The sequence below is a fragment of the Citrus sinensis genome, chromosome 7 (genome assembly GCF_022201045.2).
Source record: "Citrus sinensis cultivar Valencia sweet orange chromosome 7, DVS_A1.0, whole genome shotgun sequence".
NCBI classification, from domain to species: Eukaryota; Viridiplantae; Streptophyta; class Magnoliopsida; order Sapindales; family Rutaceae; genus Citrus; species Citrus sinensis.
In genome coordinates this window covers 17,935,263-17,962,322 of record NC_068562.1, presented here as the reverse complement: position 1 = coordinate 17,962,322, position 27,060 = coordinate 17,935,263, and the positions used below count along the sequence as shown (strand labels likewise).

Sequence of the window (27,060 nt, the reverse complement as noted above, 5' to 3'; positions counted from 1 at the left end):
AATCTATCCAGATTCAACACTAATCAGACACAATTCTAACAAAGTGAAATAGAGTCAACTTGATTTCGTGTGACAAGAGAGTTTCAATATGATTGTATGTTAGTGCGACAGGCGCCTGTCACACTGAATTTGTGCGACAAGCAACCTGTCGCACCAAGAGTGAGTTGCACTGAAATTGTCTCTTGGTGTGACTGGTGCCTGTCGCACAAATTTGGTGCGACAGACTACCTCACTAAGTATGTGCGACAGACTGCCTGTCGCACTAAGTCCTATCGCACTAAGCTTGTCGCACCAAGCATGAGCGACAAGCGCGCGCTTGTCGCATAAATGAGGTGCGACAGGCGTACTGTTGCACCTGATCAGGCGAGATGTCTCCCGGCACTAAGCCCACGCCAACTTCAATCTTCACCCATGCACCACATTAATAACTTCACCCATGCCATCAATGTCACAAACACTTCAATCTTCACTCACCATCACCAACACAATAGGAAAACCACAATATAAAAGAAGAATAGAAAATAGAACATGCTTCAAAATCTAGGGTTTTTGAACTAATCATTGATTTCAGATCTTGACCGAAATTTTGGTGATGTTGGCTGCCGAGGATGGACTCCGGGAAGCCGCCAACGATGAGTGACCACCTTGGGAGAGAAATTGTTGGTTAGAGAGAGAGAGAGAGAGAGGAAGCTTGGTGAGTATGAGAGGGGTATTTTCGGCACTTGAGAGGGTTTTTGGCTAATGTTGATAGAAAAAAATTTAAAGGGTTAAATGTCAAAATTACAAAAATTTTAGGTTATTTTTGCAAATTTCCCTTCTTATACACCATCATTAAAATTACGGTTACATTTTAACTATAAATTTAATGACGGTTATATGTGCTAACCGTCATTATTTGTTTATATTTTTTATCATAGTTTTTAAAAATAACCGTTATTAAAAATGAGATTGTATTTTAACTATAAATTCAATAACTGTTACATTTAATAATCATCATTGTAACTGTTATATATTATGACAGATTAAATAATAACGATTTTCAATCATCCACCATAAATTGACAAAAGCTATCTGCCGTTTGAAAGTTAAAGAAATTATAGCGAATTGACGATTTTATCCTTGAAACTTAAATTAAAGTAAAGAAAAATTATCACTTGTATATCCTTAAATTCTCTTATTATCACTTGTATACTTTTAAATTATCACTTATATACCCTTAAATTCTATTTTTATCACTTGTATACTCTCAAATTATCACTTATATATCTTCAAATTATCACTTGTATCAAATAAAAAGATCAGATTACCCATTTAAAGTCATTTTGTCAACTTAGGGTATACGATTGATACACTCTCAAAGTGTTGTAGTATTTTTTATAATGAAGTAAACTAAGTGTATATGAATGATAATTTTTCTTAAAAAAAAAAGAAAAGAAAATGCTAGCAAAACGCTCCGTTTTGGTTACTTTTAACATTCCATTTCTTTTTCTAAGTGCTAAACACACATACACACACTTAGAAATCAAAATCCCTAAATGCAGCTTCTAACGTTCTTGCCGTTGACATACACTTTGTCTGAAACCCTCATTCTTTCCATTCTTCTACCATTCATACATTGCTATTGCCGTCATTCTTAATTTATTCTTCTTGTTCAGCTATCACTCTCCTTCCTATTAAGCCTTCAATATCCTCAGATTTATTTTGTCCCCCATTATTGTCAGTCTCTTTCACTTCCTTTCAAATTTTCCCAACTAAACCCTAATTAACCGTTGTCAAGTGCTTGTTCGTGGATGATTGTGCCAATGACGATATCCCTTTGCCCAACGTCACAGGTAAGATCCTCTCTAAGGCCATCGAGTACTGTAATAAGCATGACAAGGCATCTAAGTCCGACAATCTCGCCACTACTGGCATCGATGATTATCTGAAGGCTTGGGATGCTGATTTCGTCAAAGTCAATTAGGCCGCTCTCTTTAATCTCATGCTTGTTAGTTGGCCTCTTTCTCTTTTCTTAATTATCAATTATTTCATTTTAATTTATGTTTAGGGACCTTGGTTTTGTATTTAGTTTCTTGATTAATTTTTGGGATTTTTCTTTTAAATTGACTGTTGATTAATTGATAAAATCAAATAAATGATCCTTTTTAGGGACTGATAATGGGAAATTGTAATTCCACGTTGGAACCGAAAGTTCCTCTTTGGTCAAATATGGATTGTTAATAAGAATTTTGAGTTTTTTTTATTTAAATCAGAAATCTAGTGAAGGATGGGTTAGGAATGAGAATTTTTTTGTAATGATTTTGCACTTTGGTAATTATTTATTTGAAAGCAAATTCGCATGTTAATTTTTTTTAAATAAATTTTTTCTGCGTGAACAGTAGCTACATAGCCAGAAAAGAGTGGCCAAAGTTCATGATTTTCAAGAGGTGGCAAGGCAAAATAATAGAGATGATTGTTGGCTTGTAATTTAAAGGAAGGTTAGTTCATCTAACTCAACGGCTGTTCGATTTACTTGCTTTTTCTTGATCTCATTGATTTGTCTATTGTGTTTTCTCTTTACTGCATAGGCTAAAGAACTTTTTTTTTAATCTAATATTTGTTAGTTTTATCTAAAAATCATTTTGGTTCAATATAAAGACTTTTTAAAGATAAAGATCTAGAAGTAAATTTTTTAGGACCCAAATAGGTGAGGACAAGAGATAAACATGCTATTAAAAGACTAAAAATTTATATGATTCATTTAATATTTTTTCCGTTCTCGGGGTATTATTAGTGGAAGTTTATTGTAGTATGCATAGTTTAGTGAGAGAATTAGAAAATAGTAACATGTCATTGAAAATCTGTACAATTCTTAATATTTGTGAATTTTCATTGCTAAATTAAAACTTCCTCAATGACAGGATTTTCTCCTAGCAAGAATTTTTAATCCCCAAGTTCGCTTTTTAATGATTTTCTTTATTGCTTTAAATTTTGTTTTAGAAAACTAGTTTTTCTGTTTTTCCCCTTTCGTTAACAACCAATATCCTTTCAATTTCAAAACCCAGCAACTACGAATTCCAGCCTATAAAATCTCAAGTTGCTTTTCCTCTTGGTGCCAAATTTAATTTAATTTGTTGAAAGAGACGAGTGCTTTTGTGTAATAGCTAGGTGCAAGCTTAATTGTTGATCCTGTGTTTTTGTTTTAGGCTTGAACTTTTTGCTGCCATCGCTTTCACAGGTCTAGTTTCCAACAACAATCCACAATAAAATTAATTCTCTGGCGAGTAGTTTTGAGTTTGCTTCTTTTACATATGCACAAATAATTAATTTTTGTTGATTGAATCAATTTTGTATGTTTAATTTCATTTTTAATTTTTACTTTGAAATACAAATGTATCCATATTCCTACTTTTGAGAATTTAATTTGTTCATTAAATTGTTGCTCTGTGGTTTGTTTAATATAGATAGGACTTAATGTCTATATGCCTTAAGAGTATCTTGTATGTATTATTCACTGGGTAATTCCTTATAATCCAGGATCACTTAAAATCCTGGAATTTGAGCTTTATTTTAATTTTTTTTCCTTATAAAAATCACTTCCGAGAAGTACTAGATAATCATTTGATTGCTGTCCGGTGAGACCACAAATCAAAATTACAATCAGTTGGTATTTATATTTTATCCATGACCAACTAACACCTTTTATAATCATGAAATAACTCTCTTTTTTCTTCTTAAAAGTTTCAAAGACCACTGATAGTTTTACATGTTCAATTAAGAATGCCTTGGCTGAGTGGACATTTTCCTTACTTTTAGTCTAAGATGTTACTTTTTTTTTTTTTTTATGGTCATGTAACATAGTTAGAGTCATTGAAAGTGCTTGAAACATAGAGCAAAATGACTACAGAAGCTTAAAGAGTTAGATGAGAAAAACCAATTATTGACATTAAGCTCAAATTTTTAGTTGCTACATGATAAAATTGAACGTTATTACTTTAACACAACTTTAGGATGATTATCTATGCGTATACTTGTTATATACATATATTTTTCTTCTTATTGCAACAATGCTAGCATATAACTGAAACATTTGAATCTTATTGTTGTTTTTATTTCCATTTTGGTTGGATTCTCAAACGTGATAAATTAGTATTTACGAATATTTTTATTTAAATTTATTTACTTCTTGCTGAACAAGTGCAAGTGAACTTGTTAAGATTTTCAACAATCCTCTTTGTGCTCAGTTCTTCAGCATTGCAACTTTTGCCAAGAAGGTAATAGCCCAGAATCATGCATCATTCTTATCTATCATTATTTTTTATATGATTATTGAGCCAGAATCATGGAGCCTTAATCAATGTTAATAATCTTTCTATTTCTTGGAAGCCAAATAGAGCCTGTCGTGACAAGCTCTCACGATAACCACTTCTTCGGCTCTTATGATAACCACTTCTCCGGTTCATAATTATATTTAATGATTAATGCATTCCTATTGCAATTATCATGCCATTATGAGGCTCTACTTATACATTTAGTTACAGAGCATGATAAGTGAACTTGAAAGATAATCTGTCATCATTCCTTATTCTAATACTACAGGTTGTCGGAAGATGGTATTTCTGCTGGAATATTTATAAGTAAGATGGGGATGGTAAGGAAAAAAGGAATTATAGTACTAATATGAGATTTGTGAATGTAAAAAAAAAAGTAGCCCTACAGAAACTACATAGGCCAATCAATTACTTAACTAAAACAAATGGGTTTTGTGAGCTTTTTTTTTTTGGTTTTGCATGAACAAGCTTCGAAATAAAATATTGCAAAATTGGAGTCTAATTGTTATGTGTTAAGGTACATGAAGGAAATAATAGAACATGTTAGCTTGTTAGGGAACAATGTGAGTTAATGATAAGATATCTTAATTTTCTTTTATTCCATAAATGTGACATTATTTTTGAAGTTTGACAATATTTATTCTTGTGATTAACAGTTTAATGGAAAGAAAGCATAAACTTAGGATGAATTAGATGGGGTTCATTTGGAGTGGGTTAACCATTTTCCAACATCCTTGTCCCGTCAGCAAAATGGTTAGTATACATATAAAACTTTAGATATTACAATTTGTTGAAATTTAAAGTTGTAGTGTCACATTATAATGGTTATTGTTAAGGATTGTATAGTAGATATTATGCATTTGATAACATAGGGTATTTTGATTGATTCTGCATAGATTGGTTTACTAAGTTTGGGTTAGAATATTGCTGGGTATATGGCTAGAATTAGAGTGCTGTTGGAAAATGGTGGGTTGCGGGGTATGGATTAGACTGTTGCTGGGTATGCAGCTGTTAGAGTATTGCCGTTGGAAGATGGTATTGGTGTTGGAAGTCTTGTCGGAATTCTTGTTGTTGGAATATTTCCATTAATCTTTGGAAGTTTTGTTGGTTAAGTTGACTTGGTGGCTAGAATTTTAATTGCTTTTCTTGGAGTTTAATTGAAATTTAACTGTTGTTTTATATTTTTGGGTAGTATTTTTTTAATTTGGGATGTCTTATTATGTATTGGTGGTGATCACATTGGATACTAGATGTATTTCCTTTGAAATTAATTCGCTGGATTGAATAGATGTTAATTAATATTAATTTTTTTAGTTTTTTTACGATATTCATTTTATTAATTACTTAAATTTGTAAATTGGAATTCATTAAGAAATTATAATTACAATATAATTTTTTTTAAAAATATATATAACTTTAGGACGGGAAATACCCATCATAAAGTCTGTCATAAAAAATCTCCTACCAAAATTGAATAATAAATTTATAAATGATAATTGAATTTCGTGCCAAAAATTTAAAAAAATGGTGCAAAAATTTAAATAAATTCAAATTTTAATTTTATTATTTTTTATATTCAAATATTATGTGATGGATATATGACTGTGAATTACCATCATGAATCATGACGCAAGATATTTTGTCATAAATTAATGACAGTGACATAGATGACGGATGAACTGCTTCTCATGCACCCCCTTTTATAACAGTTATTTCCCATCATATATTACCTATTTTCTTGTAGTGTACAAACTTGTAAGTACATAAGAACACTAAAAATTATCATAAGTTATTCGTTATTAGTCATTCACTACAAGAAAATTGGCAATAGATGACAAACAATTTGCGGCAGATTCTGAGTGAAATTGTATATATCATAAAAGTATGATGGACTCGTGATATAATATGGTTCTATCCCGTTTTAATGATGATTTTTGTGATAGAATTATTGTTTATCAAGAATAGATGATAGAATCGTGATAGAAATTTGCTCTGTCAAGAAATTGTGATAGATTATGATTTTGACTGTGTTTGACCAAATTTTAATGTATTATTTTATTTTTAAAAATCAAACAATGCATTTTAAAATTAAAAAAAAAGAATAAAATGCTACAATTTACAAAGGATTGCTTAAAACATGCAAGTTTGTCTAAGTGTTGGACATTCACCCAGCCACTCTCCATTTTGCCTCCCTCTTTCATCATTTGAAAACCTAGAACTAAACTTTTAGTCCTAATGGATCATAAAAACTCCACTAGTTTTGCCATTCAAAATGCCACCATTCTTCCTCCGTTCAAGCCGTCATGCTTGCTTGCACTCTCGTTTCAAGTTGTTTCTCAATCTCTTCATCTTTTTGTCATCTCCACATGCAGAGATCTACCAATGCCATGAGAATCAATTGTTTTTTTAATTTCGTTCCTCGACAAATCAATCCATATTCAGGTAAGGTTGCTGATTTTTTAAAAAAAATTAAAATTGAAGGGTATGTATTAAAACTTGTGGGTTTAGTTTTCTAAATACTAAAATTGATGGGATTTTGGTGGAGAAATTGATTGTGTTTGATTTGCATGATATTGGACTTGTTGTGGAGGGCAAGGTAGTGGTGGCTCGTGGCTGTCACGATGGTTAGGGTTTGGCTTTATCTTGAAATTTTCATGTTCAATTATCTTGTACATTTTACCCGCTCTTGTCTAAAAAATCATGATTTGGGAAAATTTGAATATATATTGAGGATTTAACATGTTTAATTGGTTTATAATTCCGAAAGATTTTGACGCATGTAAGGTGTTTGATTAAATGTCTATTAGAGATTTATATAGTTAATAATTTTATTTTTATCTACATAATATATGAGAAGGTGTTTGATTAAATGTCTGTTAGAAATTTATATAGTTAAATTACTATTTTTCTCTACATAATTTAGGAGAAAATGGCTAAAGAAAGTTATGATGGTTGCTTTTCTTGGTTTTTTGGAGGTTCCCGTCATCATTATTTAATGTACTATTGCATGATAATTTTTGTCTTTTGCTTAATGGCTTGCCATGTAGTATGTGAAGCATAGATCATTGACGGCTGCTAGCATTTGTGGGATGCTTGGAATGTTCCAGAATGTATGTGTTTCTAATTTATTACTCTGTGCCTGCTGTGTTAAATGTTTAAGTTTATTTGGAAGGAGGTTTTAATTGGTTAGTGCTTAAAAAGAATTTGATTTTTGACTTCATATGTTTTTTCATGAACTTGTGTTTTAGCATATTACCAATTTGCTGCCGAATGCAAGCTTAGATTATATTCTAATTTCATCAGTGTGTAATAAGCTCTAATTTTTATGGTGATCTTTTTCTTTCTATGAAGTATACTGTCGGCCAGATTTTAGCCCATGTTTTTCATCCATAAGATTATATTGTTTTCGTATTCATTAGGTCTCTTCATTCCATAATAATTTAGAATGTATGACACGGATATTTTGTCTTAGAGTTTTCTTGCCAAATTTTTTATGCTAGATTTATCTAATATACTTTACAAAATAGAGCTATTGTAAGATTTTTGTTTTGAGATCCCTTGTTCTGTGCTCTTGTAATTTCTTTCATTTGATAAGTGAATACTTCTTTTATAAATAATGATAATTGTGTAAACATTATTTAATGCTTTTTATCATTTTTTTAACCGTAATATTGCTGATTTCTTGGTGATGTTCCTTCAAATTCACAATTTTAATTGATGCTGAATTTTACAATTTAATACATGATTCTTTATTACATTTCCTATCCGTTACATTGTTTGTCTAATTGTAAGAATGGGATGGTCTGATGGTATCTAATTTTGCTTTGGAGCAACAACATCATACAGCAAGCAAGAGCTAAGTCATGAATCGTACCAAGTAATAGCACTTTAGGTTATGCTTGCCAAAGTGTAATTCACAAATTATCTCTTTATATCGGGCATTTATTGTATTGATGTACGTACTGTATTGTCCTAGCTGAAGTTAATGGAAATATGAGTTTGCTGCTAAATAATTTGATTTTATAGATAATTAGTTTGTAGGCTTGTTGTTATCTCTATAAAATGTATTTATCTAGAAAATACGCATTGAGCCTTAGCAAATTTTGGCTTTTTTTAAAAAAAAGAATTACACATTTACATTTTATATCTTCTTCTATTTGACCATAACCTATAAATTGTAATTAAATCATCATTTGAGCAACTCACTAACCTTAGCATATTGATTTGTCCTCAGGATGCTGCTGCTTGTCGTGTAATTGCTAGACTTAAAAAGGAAAGGGATGAAGCATGGTCATTACTTGCGCAATCTGAAAGACAGGTAATGCTTGTAGCATCAACTGCAATTACATCTAATGCTACTCTTAGTAATGGAAAAAGTGGTTCTTTCTCTCTGTCGTTTTAGGTTTACTTTTGTTTTAGTATCCCTCATATTTACCTTTTACTTATTTATTATTTCATTCGTTATCTTAGCCCCATAAGATGAGGATTTGGGCCCTACTAAATAGAAAATACATGCTGGAATTACTCCGACATTATTGCTAAGTTGATCGACCCTAATGCGGGCTCTTTCACAGCAGTAGAAAAAGTAGCAGGTAAAGTTCGTTAATGTGGATAATTATGCTCATACAAGTACCATTTATGACTTTTACTTTGTTTGATGCTGGAATTAGAGTGCTGTTGGAAGATGGTATTGTTGCTGGAAGTTTTGCCAGAAGTCTTGCTATTGCAATATTTGCAATAATCTTTGGAAGTTTTGTTGGTTAACTTGGTTTCGTGGCTGCAATTTTAATTGCTTTTCTTGGAGTTTGATTGGAATTTAATTGTTATTTTATACTTTGGGATAACTTTTTTCAATTTGGGATGTTCTGTTATGTATTGGTGGTGATCACATTCGATACTAAATCTATTTCTTTTGAAATTAATTTGTTGGATTGAATGGATGTTAATTAATATTAATTGTTTTTAGTTTTTTTTTATGATATTTGTTTTATTAATTAATTAAATTTGTAAACAGGAATCCATCAACAAATTATAATTATAATATATTTAAAAAAAACTTTATGACGGAATATATTTGTCATAAATTCTATCATAAATAATTTTCGCTAAAATTGAATAATAAATTTACAAATGATAATTGCATGTTTAGCCAAAAATTTAAAAAAATGTGCAAATTTTAAATAAATTTAAATATAATTATTTTTTCACATTAAAATATTGTGTGATAACTATATGATTGTAAAAAATCATTATGAATTTATGACGGAAAATATTTTGTCATAAATTAATGACAATGATATAGACGACAAAAAAATTATATGTCATGCATCCTTTTTTTATGATAATGACACAACAATTTTTTTTTTAAAATTTGTGATTGATAACCAAAAAATGGTAATCATTATAATGTACAGTAATTGTAAGGTAAACTAACTCAGTGATGAGGTGAAGACTTAAGTCAAGTGCTAAGAGCATATCCTTCTTAGGGTTAAAATCCTTTGTTCAAACCACATTAAAGGAATGGAGTGAAATCCATTGATGCTCTTTTAAAGAGCTTTAAAAAAAAAAATAATCCACTAATAATTTTTTTTAACAAGATTCAACTAATAAATTAAATAAATTCTCGATGCATAATGCCAATTTCGAAAAATATAACGAACATCATTTTCTACGAATTTTATGATCGATGGTGAAAAATTTTTAATCAATTTTAACCTATAATGGTTGTAAGGTAAATTAATCCACGTAAAGATAGTCACTACTTTTGTATTAAAATGACGAGTCATGATAATAATTTATAAACAAAACAACTAACTTCTATAGATATTTTGAGTATAGTACACGTTTCTGTGGTAATATTAAAGTAAACAAAGCAACGGTTGATGAAAATAACTATTTGAGAGATTTGGCAAAAAGGAACAAGTAGTGTCTTCACTTTCCATTATTTTAGACCTGGCAAAGTGGCAATGATTTTGAAACATACTGGAAAGGATATTATTAATTGTTGCAAAGTGTCACTAATAAAAGGAGAAAAAAAAAATCAAATCCGGCATCCGCCCCATTTCCCCGACTAATAACTTCGCCTAATCCTTTATTTTTACTGATGTAATCATTTATAGGATACACTTAGCGGTGGTAATTTCTATTATCTTGCTGTGTCTTGTTTATAGCGTGTTAAATTGAAGTAAATATAGATATAATTCATTTATTATTCGTGTCAAAATATCAAAACATCAATACAACCCATTTAATAATTATATCAATCATGTTGAGCCGTTTAACATACTTAATAAAAAATTAAAAATTAATTAAAAATATAAAAAATATGTAAATATTATTCTAGAAAAAAGTCATAAATAAGTTAACATTATATTAAATATGACATGAATAAGTTTATGATACAATATGGACATGATATGAATAATAATTATTAAGCGTATATTTTATTTATTTTCTAAATAATATTTAGTTAGCAATATACAATATTCTTTACTTTTTCAATTGTACTGGAGATGTACTTTTTAATGTCAATTGAGTTGTCAATGGAAACACAAATATTTTAATTTATGAAAATTTAAAATGAATTTTTTAAAATTAAATCTTATTAAAATATATTGTTCATTCATACGCAATGGGTCTATCCGGAGACCTTGACAATTCCTTCCCATTCATTCTTCAATTTTGGTATCTTTTTTTTTTTTTTGAAAATTTTCAAGATTGATATGAAAATTGTTAGAGAGAAGAACAACAATAATTAATGCAATGCTAACATCTTTTTCAACATGCTCCTTCCCTTTTTTTAATAGGAAACCTTTCCTTCCTTGGTATCGATTAAAATGCCTTTTGTTTTGTCCCCTCTATTTTCCGCCTCTCTTGGGTCATCCTACAATGCAGCGGCTGTAAACACTTGAACAACCAATTTTTTGCCGGTTGTTAATTGAATAGTTTATAAAAATTATTTTTAATGCTGATAAATAAAAAAATAAAAAATAAGGAAATTGTAAATAATTAGCTAACAATGCAGAAACATTTAAAGTTAACTGATAAAAGAAACAAATGTTTCTTAATAATGAAGTTTATTGAATAAGTTTGAATTAACAAAACTAAGGTTTTGGGCCCGTTATATAATAACTCTAAAAATTACAAATTTAACAAAATAAGCAAATCCAAAATATTATTTTATACTAAAATTCTCCTAAATGAATAAGAAACCCAAAATAAACGGCAACCAAATCTGACATCTAGAAACAAAACAAAAATCTTAAGAGAAACAAGAAAAATAGGAAAAAAAACTTAAAACTGAAGAAATAACTAGGAAAGAAGTGGAATTTCTGACTCGATCACGGGGCAGAACAACAGAACAACACAAGCCATTGTAAATTTGCTTCATCTCATTACAAACCTCGAAAGGTATATTGTAACCCAAGATGGACACCTACAACACAAGTTATGACTTTCGGAAGATAACTTACTCATCCCATGCGACTAACCAACATCAATCCCCCTCACTTGGAAAAGAACTCATCCTCGAGTGTGGCATATACAACTTTAAAACCGTGAGATATATTTCAATTATCCTATGTTGAATACTGGAGACTGCATATTTATACAAGGTAAAATTGTCATTTTATGCTCCAAATCTCACTAACATTTTCACTTTTACGTGTTTAAATCCTCTAACCTTTTTATTATGTGTTTTATTATAATTTAATTATTTTATGTATTTCAGGGATATTTTAGTCATTTCACAATTAACAAGAAGTCGGACAGCGAAACATATGGCATTTTGGAACTCGAAACGGTTGAAAACTTTAGGAGCATAAAAGGGTATTTGGTATTGTTCACGTATACAATACTATTCACAAGTACGACACTGTTCACATATACGGTATGATGATATGACATTGATCGATGACGTGGTAGCATCCCATTGGACCAATTATGTGGTATTGACTAATTATGTGACGTTGATCAATGATGTGGTTGGATGCTATTTAACCAAAATACTGATGTGGCATTAACCGATGACGTGGTAGCATCTTATTGCTCCGAAATGCTGATATGGTATTAACTGATGATGTGTTGAACAATCAAAATAAAGAGCTCCCCCCTAATTTGACACCCCTGAATCCATTTTTGAGCTTCATTTTCTATAATTCTCTCTCTATCTTGTATTTTCTACATATTCTAGTAAAATTATTATTTTACCTCTAGTTTAGTTATGAGTGGCTAATTTAGTTTCAACATTGAGTTGAAGGTGAAGTCTTAACATGATCCATGAGTTTAATTAGGTAAGTTTATTTTCTTTTCCTCTCTAATTTATGCTGGTTTTTTGACTCATTGTCAACACATAGTGTATCGTGTCTAGATTTTGTACTGTATACTAGCTCCCTAGTAAAATATCGTTACTGGCTAGCACAAGGAGTATTTAGCACCATATTAATTAGAGAGAAAATTATTCTCTAGTATTTTGTGGGTAGTCTTGACTTAGTGTCAACAGAGAGTGTATCTAAGCTATTTAGTGGATGGTCTTGCCACGTTGTCGACAAAAGGATTATTATAACCCGGCACAGCGTGTTCTTAACACCACACTAAGTCAAAGATTATTATCTCTGACATACTGAGTGCTTGATACTATATTTATTATAGTGATGATTATGAGGGGTGGAATTACCTCCCTCATGAATTAATCGAAACTAAAAGAGAAATATTAAGCACATGGTGAATGTTGAGTGTAAATCTAGAGACTCAATCGTTTCATTTGCATTATTTTCATCTTTAATTCATTCGGACCATTTTATTTTAAATCTTAAGATAAAAGAATTCACTTCCAACCAATTCATATATACACCTAGAAAATTATCTTACGCATAATTAAATCTACCTCCGCGTGGGATCGACACTCGTCAGCATAAAATTTATTCTATAATAAAATTTGCACAATAATTTTTTGGTACCGTTGCCGGGGAAATAAGTTATTTTAATTCGTAGAGTTAATTTTCTTTGTATATATTGTAAATAATTTTGTGTGCAAGTTTTAAGTGTGTAGCAGTGTGATAAGGTCAGTATTATTACTTCCCCCCTCTCTCTTTATTTTCATTTGTTTTGTTTTTAATTTTTACGTGTTTTTTGCATGCATGGTCAAAGATCATTGTCACCTAATCTAGAACCTGTAAACCTCGAACTAGAAAAAATACTTCGTACGTTAAGACACGTTGCATAACAGCGTAAAATTGAGGATAATATTAAAATGGATTTGCAACAAGCACAAGCACCATAAGAAAGGCCATTTAAGGATAATTTCAGTCCATTAGCTAATTTGAACACATCATGCTTAAGATACCCAAATGTAACTGCTAAGAGTTTTGAGTTAAAAGCTAATGACTAAATTGTCTCTCATAATTCTATGGCTTGGAAAATGAAGACCCATACAATCATTTGAATATTTTCTTTCCGTTTACCAAACTTTAAAGTATGAAAATTTTTCAGATGAAGATGTTAAACTTAGACTATTTCCATTTTCTCTAAGAGATAGAGCTCATTCATGGTTTAATACATTGTCTGTTAATAGTATCACATCATGGGAATAGATGGTAACTAAGTTTTTAAATAAATACTTCCCAGTACATAAAACCAATGCTATTCGCAGGAAAATTTTAGAGTTTACTCAAAGAGAAGACGAGCAATTCTTTGAAGCATTCGAGCGATTCAATGGGCTATGTTTGAAGTGTCCACATTATAGGTATGAGAAATGACACCAATGTCAATTTTTCTTGAAGGGACTATTGCCACATGTGCAAAAATGGCTAATGGCACCAAGTGGAGGTGAGCTCATGTCTAAAAGTGCATCAAAGATTTAGGATTCCTTCTAGCGACAAGCAGATAATTCCAAACAACGAAGTTGATCATTCAGGAATGTGAGAAAAATCAAGGGAGTAAATGAAATCCATGTTGGCGAGTCAAGATCAGAAATCAAGAAAGTCAAAGAGATAATTGAAGGACTCTCTCGCAAAATAACATCTTTGATGGCTGCCAAATTAATAGAGTCACAAGCATACAACCAATTTGACCATGATTCCTACCCAAATCAAGCTAATGCTATAAATGTAATGAGAAAGCAGTCGAATTACAACCTTAATGATGGCCCGTTACAAGAATGGTTAACTCACTTTGGATTGGTTTTTGACGAGATCAATGCCTTTCTCCATTCATGGAATTCAAAGAAAAAGAAATTGACACCATCAGGGAAAATCTCATCCCATCATCATAATCACCATCAAAGATTGAGCTCAAATCGTCGCCCGACTCTTTGAAGTATACATTCCTGAGAGAAGAAAACACATTGTCAAAAATCATCTCATCCCCCCTTGAAGTAAAACAAAAGAATGCAGACGTCATATACCGCATCTGTGGTTCAAAAAAGAGATTATAACTGGCAAAACCTGAGGAGATTCACAACGAAAAAAATGCTAAGGACTATAAGAAGCAGATGAAAGTCTTTCATGACAAACAAATTATGAGAAAATCTTTCGCATCAGGCTAGAAAGTGTTTTTATTCAATTCTCACTTGCAAGTCTCCCTAAGTAAATTACATTATCGATGGTCTGGTCCATCTATTATGCACACTATTTTTCCACATGGGCCATTAAACTTAAGAATCCAAAGAATGGTCCAATTTTTAAAGTTAATGGTAAGAGATTTAAAGCTAAGTCACAAATACCAACCACATGGAGAAAACAACGCAATAGATTTAAGTGACCCACCAAATCTGAATTGAAATTTTTTTATTTTTTGCTTTACTAATTGATTTATTTGTTTCCTACTAAAGTGTGTTTATTTGACAATTGTATTTTCTCTCTCATCACTTGTGTTATAAATCACGAGTATCTTAGTGAGACAAATCATTTAACATCCCACTTTTTGCATTGTGTGCTTTGATTTTTGTTTGCTTTCACGTGTGTTGTAGTTTTGCTAGATTTATTCTTTTCTTTGGTATGTTATCTTTTGTCACCCCGGTAAAGTGTCGGATAACGATACTTCGTGACTATTGAAGTCGGTTCCTTCAGTTTCCCACAATAATCGATATTCTCCAGCCAAGGTATGGATAAGAACACAGCTCTTGCAAATCTTCACAAGCGATTTTCCTCTCTTCCTTAAAATGCACTCCTCACAATCTACAACACTCGGTTCGAACATTTGCGCCTGTTCATGAAGAATAATATCCCTGTCGACGTTTATTAGTTAATTGAAGCCAAAGTACGGTTAGCAAGGGAATTCCCTCCTAAGTTTGTTGCCTACATGCCTGGTTGCAGAAAAAGAAATTTTGTAAGAAAACAAAGAGTTGTACGGTTTATAGTTTCTTGTCATAAGTGTGCCAGAATGCAATGCTATAAAAAACCATGCGCTCTAGGAATGGTATCTGATAATACGAAAGATAAGATTAAATTCATTAGGGATGGCTTGAATAAGGAGTCATTGGACGATACCCTTTTGTCTCTTGAAACACATCCCAATGGATATGTACAGAGAGTAATTTCCCAATTATGGCCATTGTTCTAAAACGAACGTGCACAAAACAGTCTCGGGAATCTGACTGCTGGCTAGTTTATAAGAAAACATGATGGAAAGCATATCCTTGATCCATAGAGGGCGTTCAAGCCGTTTTTGGACGTAAAACCAGAGAAAGATGTGAGTCAAAATCACAACTACCAATATATATCTTTTTGATTTACTGTTTACATTATTGCTTTTAATGGTGTGATTTCTATCTAATCATTGCTCTTTTTTTTATTGTTTGCTTTTGAATAATTGAGCTACATTTTATTGTTTGCTTTTGAATCATTGAGCTACAAGCTTTATTTGTACTCCTACTACTAATGAATTATTTTATCTTTTAGAAGCTTACAGACCAGAGCCAGATCCCAAGACTCTTACATTGGATTAGTCGACTGATGACAGTAGCAGTAGTAGTAAGAAGCACAAATTAAACTTAACTCTCAATTTGTAAATATTTTCTATTGATATGTTCAGGTGATGTCTTTTAAACTATACATTTTTCCACATTGAGGACAATGCCTCGTTGTGGTTGGGGGGAGTGAATAGCTGACAATTGTGGAATAAATGATAGTTGTATTGTAGTAATTATTAACCATTTCTAAATTTTTGAGTCTAAGATGACTGAATGTGAAGTTTAGTTATTTTAGAAACGCATCTTCCTAGTCTTGGTGTTTAGTTAAAAAGATAAAAAAAAAGCCAAATTGTTGAATTGTTTTTCGATATTATTGACTAACTTTTTTTGTCTACCTTGGTCATCTCGAGAGATTCAACAGACCAATCTAGACATACACACACGACAAGTAATAATGGTGGTAAGTTAAGATTTTGTAATACTTAATCATTTCGTTTCATTCGTGAGCAACAAATAAAGGCAGTGGTCATTATACCTTAAAAAAAGAAAAAAAAAGAAGAAAAAGAGACTCTCACTTAGTAACCAGGTCTCTTGCCTTAGTAAACAGATAGTATTCATGTGAAACGGTGAGAGATGATCAAAATTGTGAAAACTCTTACTTAGTAATTGGGCCTCCTGCCTCAACTAGCAAAGAGTGTTCATGTCAAACGGTGAGAGTTCGATTTGTCCAACCCAGCTCTTTCTTAGAAATCTAGCCTCTTGCCTCAGTAGGCAGAGAGTCTTCACGTAAAATGGATAGCGTTGGTTAAAGAAATAATATAAATAAATATGCTGCCCATAGAAGGAACTCTAATGAGACGAGGTAGGAATTGAAGTATTGATTTATTTTGACCGACTACTGAATTTTTTATTGATAGTTGAGTAGCAAAATGGAAGGAAACAATTTTTCGGAAACATTCATTGATTTGGTAAACAGACTTTAGTTTGAATTTTATTAGATTTCATCTCTTAATATGCTAGGGACTAGCAATAAGCTAGTTGGGGGGGGGTGTTGAGTATTAGAGAATGCATATTTATACAGCGTAAAATAATCATTTTATGCTCTAATGTTTCGCTAACATTTTCACTTTACGTGTGTAAATCTTCTAAGTTTTTATTATTTTTTAATTATAATTTGAGTATTTTACGTATTTTAGGGATATTTTGACCATTTCACAACTAACGAGAAGTCGAACAGCGAAATAGATGGCATTTTTTTAACTCGGAACGATCGAAAACCTTAGGAGGAGTATAAAAGGGCATTTGGTATTGTTCACGTATATGGTATTATTCATATATATGGCACTATTCATAAGTACAATATTGTTTACATATATAGTACGATGATGTGGTATTAACCGATGATGTGGTATCATCCTATTAAACTAATGATTTGACATTGACTGATTATATGGTGTTGGCCGATGATGTGGTAGCATGTTATTGGACCGAAATGCTGATGTGGTGTTGACTAATGATGTGTTTCAACCAATTAAAGCCTACCACGTGGCGCAATCCTGAGCGTCCTAATTGTTTTCATCTGATGGCCATAATTTGTCGATTGTATCTATAAATAGAGTGTTCCCCTTAATTTAACCAACATACCCCCAATAACACATAAAATACTCAAATTATAACAAAATTCAATTAATCAAAGTTTAAAAGACTTAAATACACAGAAGTAGAGATTTTAGTGAGACTTGGAGTGCAAAATAACAATCTTTCCCTTTATGAAAAACCACTTTGCAACACTCAACATTGCATCCATCCAACTTATTACTAGTTCCTAGCAAATTAAGCGATAATATCTAGCAAAATTCAAGCTCGAATTGAAATTTATTTGCCAAATAAATGAACTATCTGAAAAGTCTATTTCTCTTTCGCCATTTAACCATTAATCAATAATTCAGCAAATTGTCCTTTGTGTTCAGTGATGTTTGACATAATCACTATGGGGTTTAGTCAAAATAAAACAATATTTTGGTTCTTACCATTTCATTAGAGTTTCTTCGTTAGGCAGCATGTTATTCATAGTATATTTTTTATCAACTCCAACTATTTTACACGAATACTCACTGCTTACTAGGTAAGAGTCTCAGTTATTAAAAAAGATCTAAGTTAGACAAATCGAACTCTTATTTTTCTACACGATTACTCACTATTGATTATGTGGGAGTTCTGATTACTAAGTAAGAGCTCACAAATAACACAAGCTTGATCAACTCTTTATGTTTTATGCAAATACCCTCTGCTGAATAGGTAGAAGATCCTATTACTAAGAAAGAACGTCACTTTCTTTTTTCTTTTTTTTTTACATTCCTTTTGATTTTTTTTATGGGGTGAAATAACTACTACTTTCGGTTATTTGTCATGAATGAAACAAAAAGACTAATTATTACAAAATCTCAACTTACCACAGTCATCACTTTTCATTCATGTGTGTCTAGAATGATTTGTTGAACCTTTCAAGATGGCCAAAGTAGGTAGAAAAGATTAGTCAATAATGTTATAATGGAGAATTCATTTTTTTTTTGAAATTTAGACTTTAAGAATAAGAAGATGCATTTCTAGGATAACTAAACTTCATATCTGATGATCTTCAATTAAAATTTATCCAAAGTTAGTAAAAACATCACCAGGACAAAAAATTTAATACAACAAACTCAATTATTAGTTATTTCACAATTATTAATTATTCCTTTCTCAACCAGAACGAGACATTGTTCTTAATGTCTTAAAGAAAAGAAGTAGAGTTTAGAAGGCATCATATGAACACTACAACATAATTTATCTAGTTTGCACTTTTTACAAAAGCTACTACTATCATCATTAGCCAACAATTCAACGCAAAGGTCTTGCGATCTAGCTCTGGTCTATAATCTTGTAAAAGATTAAGTAACTCATTAGCAATAAGAGTTTTTTCACTGTGAATAGAATAAAATGATTATTAATTACATGATTAAGAATACTATCAAACTATCATAAAAGTTATTAACATTTAACAAACCAATTGGATGTCATGTATATCATCATTTATTTTCCTAATTTGTTTTTCTAGATCCTTAACTTAAGATGCTAACAATAGTAGTCATAGATCCAGGACATGATGTGGTTTACAAGTTTGTATCAAGCTTCTTAGGTGAAACTTCACACATAAAAGTGCTTTAAGATGGTTGAAGAGGGTCTGTTTTGTTGAGGTACTCGTGACATATATTAGAAGTGATGAAGAAACACAATTGTCAAACAAACACACTTGAGAAACATCATACCACTTAAAAGATGTGTGTGCATATCAATTGAGACATAGAAAAAAACAATCAAACAATTTTAAACAGTAGAGTAACAATAAAATTAAATGAAAAAAAGTTAAGTTAACAAAAAAAAAATAAAAAGACTTAATCAAGATTTGGTGGATCACTCAATTTATTTCAGCGCCTTCTTCATATGGTTGGTATTCTGTATATGATTTTAATCTTTGGCCATTAACTTTAAAAGTGACATTATTCTTTGATTCTTCAATTTCAACGGCCCCACATGGATATAGTAGAAAAAATAAATAGACGAGACCATTGAGAGCATAATTTATTTGGAAATAAAAGCATAGAATTGAATAAAATATTGACATGACCAACGCCATCCCTTTTGTCGGATTCGAGGTGAATCGTGCGATAGTCATTGTATTACTTATCTCATGCTCATCTCTAAAACTTATGGCATAAATTTAATCTACGAATATATAAAACTAGCCTCACGCCTCGAATATAATCTTCTAATAGCATTTGTGCCTCGTCCAAAAATATATTTAAAACTTGCATGGTTCACATCTCACCGTACATACACACACTTAAATATATACATATAAATATAAACATGCTCAAAATGCTAGTCATGCAGCAATGCTTCTCGTGGGCCAACCTTAACCAATTAGAAACTAAACTACATGAAATCTGGTAAAAACTTGAGAGAAATTGAGTAAATAGGAAAATAGTGAGCTTGCGACTCAGTGAGTGGATATAATTATATATATAGAAATAAATGCACTAGTGCTTATATATAATCATATGACATAACTCTACAGTGAACATATTACATAAGCAAACATAAAATCGTAAAGATATACATGACAAAACTGCACAAATAGTACTTAGAGGAAATAATTCACTAGGATCATTGTCATAGCATGAGTAGAGTTGGGGAAAAACCTCTTTAACTATATCACACAGGCAAAGTAATATAACTCTAAATACTCATGCGCAAGCCTATAGGAAAGGTACACATATGATGACTGGCAATCAGATCTGATGACTTAATCAATCATAGAATATATATACATATAATCATAACAAGATATTAAATCATACTATCAAATATAAATGCTTTATAGAATACATAATAATAATAATAATAATCCATTCACAGATCTTGGTTCACTTTGGGGTTTGTTGGGTCTCTATAGCATTTTAAATATTTAGATTTCTCTTAAAATACAAGTTCAAAAATTAATTGTTAGTAATACATATCATGAAAACTGCAATATAACTATTCAAACTTCACAAATTTGTTACTCACTAATTCACTGGATATTAATTTAATTGCCCAATTCCATTTCCTGTAAAGTTTCCTCTTAATTCCTCTTTTCAAGTTGTTTTTGGCTCTTGGCTTATTAATTCCATTCTTCTTTTCCTTTCTTTTTTATATTTTTTCTTTACTCCCAGCTTCTCTTTTTTCTTTTATTTCTTTCCTTCCATTTTCTCTCGTTTTCCTTCTTCGTGTTTTTTTTCTCTTCCATTTTCCTTTTGTTTACTCTTGTTTTAGATTCTCCAAGTTAAGAAAAATAAAGCATCTTTTAATTTTTGTGAACTTTATATACAATACCGAATAAAAAAAATAGGAGTGGTAAGTAGGAGGTGGTAAGTGAAGTATTACATAAAGCAGGCAAATGTAATCAGTGAAACATAAAGGTGACGTGATGGAGTTCCCATGTGTCGGTTAAATGACTGCTTCTTAATTAATGAGCCGCGTGACTTCTTAAGGTATGTGCAGGTGTACTTTCTGACCTAGTGTAAAAGCGTTTCTCATAATATGCTTGTTATGAAATACTTTCATTCGCTATTTTTAATTCTTGGCATTTTTATATGCATAATTGTGAATCTCTTTATTTTTTGCTAGCTGTAATCTTTTTTCCTAACCAGCTTGTTGCATGCTAAAGTTGAATTTCTTGATGGCCTAATATACACGATTGTTGAGTTCCACCTATAGGTGACAAGCTTTCCCATATACTAGCCTATAAGAATACAATATAATATGTCTCTTGAAAGCCATTTAGTTTGCTTATAACGCATTATCGAGTCTCAATGACTAGTTTTTTCTATCTAGTCTTACCATCTTTTCTAATATTTTTATTTCTTGAATGAGGATCTTGACTTGGCCACTGGTTTGTGGACAGAATAGGATTGCCACTTTATATGTGATAGAGTACTTTGTCAGAAGAGCTTTAAATGATCTGTTACAAAAGTTGGTACCACCATCACTAATTATTACCTGAGGTAATCTAAACCATGAAATAATATTTCTTTTCAAATTTTCTATCAACATCTTGTGATCATTAGTTCTATATGGAATTGCTTTTACCCACTTTATACATAGCCGACATCAATCAATACGTATTGATGGCCAAAAAAAAGGAGGAAAATGTCCCATAAAATCGATGCCCTACACATAAAAAATCTCGACCACTAGAATAAGTTTTAATGCCATCATGTGCTTTCGTGTAATACTTCCATACATTGTCATCCATCACATGAAGAAAAAAAATGTAAGCACCTCGAAATAAAGTTGGCCAATGAAAACTACATTGTAAAATGTTAGCAACCATCTTCTTAGTATTAAAATGACCTCTACAAGCTTTTTTATAGGAGAATGAAAGGATTTTTTAAAATTCGCTATTTGGGACATATTGTTTAGTAATTTGATCCCCAATACTTGAACAGATAAGGGTCATCCTAAAAGAAATTCTTTATTTTCATAAAAAATTTAGGTCCTGTTTAGTCCAACGTTTTGGAAGTTGTCCTGTAATATGGTAATTGGCTATATTAGCATACTATGACAGTGCTTATATACTAATTAGTTGTTCATTTAGGAACCATTCTTTCAAATGTAATCATTTTGGAATTGTTTCAAAATTGAGGCAAGATAGATGATCTATCATAACATTTTTATGCCATTCTTATCTTTGAACATGAGGTTGAATTCCTACAAAAGTAATACCCATTGAATTAGTTTGGCTTTTGCATTTTTCTTTGTAATAAGATACTTAAAAGCAGCATGTAAACACAATTATTTTATATCCTATCAGATAAGATCAAATTTTTCTAATGCAAATACTACTGCTAGCATTTTTTTCAATGGTTGAATAATTCAGTTATGCATTATTCAATGTCATGCTAGCATAGTAAATGACAATGGAATACAATCAACTTCTTATCTTCAATTGCATAATCAGATTTATCACAAATGAGCTCAAAAGGTAAGTTTCAATTTGGGGGCTGAATGATAGGTGAGGTCAATAAATACTTTAATTTTTCAAATGCATCAAGACATGAATCATCAAAGACGAAAGGTACATCTTTAGCAAGTAAAATGCATAGGGGTCTAGCAATTTTACTAAAATCTTTAATGAAATATTTATAAAAACCAGCATGCCTAAGGAAAATGATTATTTTGGGTGGAAAAAAATTATAAATGAGATCTACCTTGGCGTTTTCAACTTTTATATCTTTTTTCGAAATAACATAATCTGGAACAATACCTTATTTTACCATGAAATGACATTTCTCATAGTTCAAGATCAAATTCTTCTCTGTACATCACTACAGAACTAGTGTTTAATGATACAAACACTACTTAAATGAGTCATGGAAGATAAAAAAGTCATCCATAAAGACTTCAAGAAAACATTCAATCATATCAGAAAATATGATTGTTGAAATACGGTAGTGCATTGCATAAGCCAAATGACATTCACCTATAAAAGTGCCAAAAGGGCAAGTGAAAATGATTTTGTCTTGGTCTTTTAATGTTATGGAAGTTTGGTTGTATCTTGAGTAGCCATCTAAAAAGTAATAGAATTGATAACCCGCTGATCTATTAAGCATGTAATCAATAAATTTACAGAATTCAACTTCTTATAATCAAAATACACACACTATTATGTTGTCACTTTAGTAGGTATTAATTAATTATCAACATTGGTAACTATTGTGACTCCTGACTTTTTAGGGACAACTTGTATAAGACTGACCCATGAATTATAAGAGATAAAGTGAATGATACTTGCATTTAATAGTTTAAAAACTTTAGCTCTAACAACTTCTTTTATATTGAGGTTTAATCGAAGTTGCATTTCCCCAATCGGTTTATCATTTTTGTTAAGATGAATGTAATGCATGCAATCTACTGAGTTTATATATTTTATGTCAGCTATGATCCATCCAAACACTTTTTTATGCTCTTTTCAAACATCCAACAACTTATTCTTTTGTTTGTTGTCAAAAGAGGATGAGATGATTATTGGCAAAATGTTTTCTTCTATCAAGAATGCATATTCTTATTGTCAATAGAGGATGAGATGATTATTGACAAAATATTTTCTTCTATCAAGAATGCATATTCCAAAGTGCTCAGGCTTTGGAAGTGATTTTAATGATCGGCTGAGTTTCTTTCCTCATGGTACCAATTGCTCTATTCTTGACTTCCACTTATTGATTTCCATAGTTGGTGATTAATCGAGTAAGGCATCAACCTCATCCATTGATTTGTCAATGTCAAAATCTAAACCAAAGTGAGTTAAACATGCTTCAAATGGTCACCACTAAGGTTAAAAGGAAAAGTATAATAAACTAATTCTTTAATTAGATTTACATTAATAATTCCATTGTCTTCATCATAAGGTTATTTGGCAATATTAAAGATATTCAACTCTCTAGTCATATTGCCAAAGGACCACTGTATATTTCTGGTCTTACATTGAATATAGGCATCGACAGTTACTAAGAAAGGTCGGCCTAAAATAATAGCAATATGTTTCGTCAAATCCTGCATTGGTTGAGTATTTTTCACAATGAAATCAATATGAAAATAAAACTTGTCTACCTGCATAAGTATATCCTCCACCATAATGCCAAGTATTTTCATGGATGTTAGATGTAAAATTGGTGTTAGATGTAATCAACATGAAAATAAAACGGGTGTTAGATGTAATCAACATGAAAATAAAACTAGTGTTAGATGTAATTCTCCCAATCTAAGTTTTACCAATACTGAGTAAGGAAAAAGATTTATACTAGCTCTTAAGTCCAATAAGATGCTAGAAAAGCATTCTTTTGAACGTGAATACTTCTCTTTTTACTGCAAATATCTTTAAGAAATTTAGCATAAAAGGGCACTTCTTTATAGCATCAAGCAAAAGGATGTTAACACATATCTATTTAAGGATCTCCATAATCTCACTTTTGGAATTTTCCTTCTTTACTTAACTAACATTTGAGTGAATAGAGCTTTAAGGATGTATTCTCATGGGTTGCTTTCTTTTTCTTCCTTTAGTGATGAGTCCTCAAAGTCTAAAGGTACAACTTGAGTTATCTTTTTTACCAGCATCTTTACTTTTTTGTTGACTTATTTATCGTTTTTGCAAGGTCATGATGGTTGTGACCTCTTTATGCTGCTAGATGAATTGGTACAAACTTTATGTACTCCCTTAGGATTAGGCACTGGCTGGCTTGGGAATTTGTCTTTCTCAACAATTGTAGTTAATGTTTTAAGCTGAAAAAGAAAGTTGACCCACCATTTTTTTGAGGTTTAAGATTATTTGGCTTGGGAATTTATGCTAGCTCCCATCTCATTCCACAACTCATCAATGGCGCGACTTTGTTGTTCCAACATAAAGTAAGTCAAATTTTTAAATTTTTGGAGCACTTCCTCCCATGGTCTAGTATTGTGAATAATTCTAATCTTGAATGTATTGTCTCAATGGTGGCTGAGATACTTGAGGAGTTTAAAGAACTAGTTGTGTTGGTAGAGTTGGAGCTGTTGTTTCGTTTAGTTGGAACCCTTGAGAACATTGAAAGTTAGGATGGTCTCTTCATACAAGATTATAAGTATTAAAATAAGGGTTGTAGTTCGATTGTTTTCTCATCATATTGATGGCATTGATTTGATCTAAAGTGTGTATCATGGTCAAATTGATTGTAGATATGGCTCTATTGATTTGACAGTTTTTAATGATGTTATTTAGTAACAAAACCCTTTAACTATTGCTCTAACTTCCTTAGTTTATGATCTTGACTTGCCAACATGGACTTCATTTACTCCCTTGATTTTTTTTTTTTTATGTTCCTAAGTGATTGGGTTCGCTATTAAGAATTATTTATTTATCGCAGGAAGAAATCTCATTAATTTGCGAGGTTGAACAATAGTATAAGAAAACGTAGATGCGAAGGGCACTTTTAGACATTAGCTTAATTCCAATTGTTGCCAATAGCCATTCTTGCACATGCAGCAATAGTCCTTCTAAAAAATATTGACATTGGTGCCATGTTTCATACCGATGATGTGGACACCTCAACAGTATCTTGTCAAATCACTCCTATGCCTCAAAACATTGCTCATCTTTTATTTGAGTAAACTCTGAGATTTCCCAATAAATTGCATTGGTTTTATGAATTGGAAAGTATTTATCATTTGTTCCTATAATGTAATACTATTAGTAGGCAATGTAATGAACTAAAAACAAGCTTTATCCTTTAGAGAAAATGAAAATAGCCTAAGCTTAACATCTTTATTTGATAAATTTACATAACTTAAAAGTTTGGCAAACAGTATGAAAATTATTCAAATGATTGTATGAGTCTTCGTTTTCTTGGCCATAGAATGATAAGAGACAATTTAACACACTAGATTTTAACCTGAAACTCTTATTAGTACAGTTGGGTATCTTATGCATAACTTGCTCAAATTAGCTAACGGACTAAAGTAATCCTTAAATGGCCTATCATGAAGTGCTTGCAATTGTTGTTGCTCTAATTCCATTTTAAATTTATCCACAATTTTACTCTGCGATGCAATGTGCCTATGAGTACGAAATGTATTTTAAAGTTCAAGATCTATAGGTTCTAGATCATATGATTGTAACTTTAGACCAGGCATTCAAAAAACACATAAAAAATAAAAAAAATTAATGAAAATAAAAAGAAAAGAGAAGTTATAATATTGACCCTAGTACAATGTTACATACTACTATGAAAACATACTCGAAATCTACACACAATGTTTTCACAAAATAATTACAAAGAAAATTAACTCTACAAATTAAAATGACTTAGCTTCCCAGCAATGGCGCCAAAACCTTGTTGTTGCAAATTTTAGTGAACTTATAAGTGTACAAATCTATTTTAGTATTGATTAATGGTAACAAGTGTTGATTGTAGGAGAGGTAGATCTAATTGTGTGTAGGACTAATTTTTCAATTTAGTATTTGAATTAGTTGGATGGTGATTTTTTTATCCTAAAATTTAAAATAAAAATGGCGGGAACAAATTACGAATGAAACAATGTGAATAAAACACTTGAGTCTTTGAACTCATACTAAACATTGCACTGTGGGATTAATATTCCTTTTTAGTGCTAATTAAGTTATGAGATTGTGATTGCTCTTCCTCACAAGCCTCACTCTAATAAATATATGGTATCAGACACTCACTATACCAGAGGATAACGATCTTCTGTTAAAAGTGATGACAAGTACAC

The 27,060-nt window shown here is 31.1% G+C and overlaps 1 protein-coding gene and 1 long non-coding RNA gene across 12 annotated transcripts in view; one reads left to right on the top strand and one right to left on the bottom strand.

The window, feature by feature from the left end:
* Window positions 1-27,060, bottom strand: part of LOC102610644 (beta-amyrin synthase-like) — a 98,217-nt gene that overhangs the window by 33,332 nt on the left and 37,825 nt on the right. The window lies entirely within an intron of this gene.
* On the top strand, window positions 1,499-9,283 carry LOC102612112 (uncharacterized). 10 transcript variants are annotated; one of them, XR_008056599.1, is made up of 5 exons: window positions 1,499-1,832; window positions 2,379-2,477; window positions 3,218-8,628; window positions 8,781-8,902; window positions 8,981-9,283. It is a non-coding gene; the product is annotated as an uncharacterized LOC102612112 (long non-coding RNA). The 10 variants fall into 10 exon arrangements; XR_008056596.1 differs by having other exon boundaries at window positions 3,186-8,628; XR_008056603.1 differs by having other exon boundaries at window positions 2,379-4,253; window positions 4,967-8,628.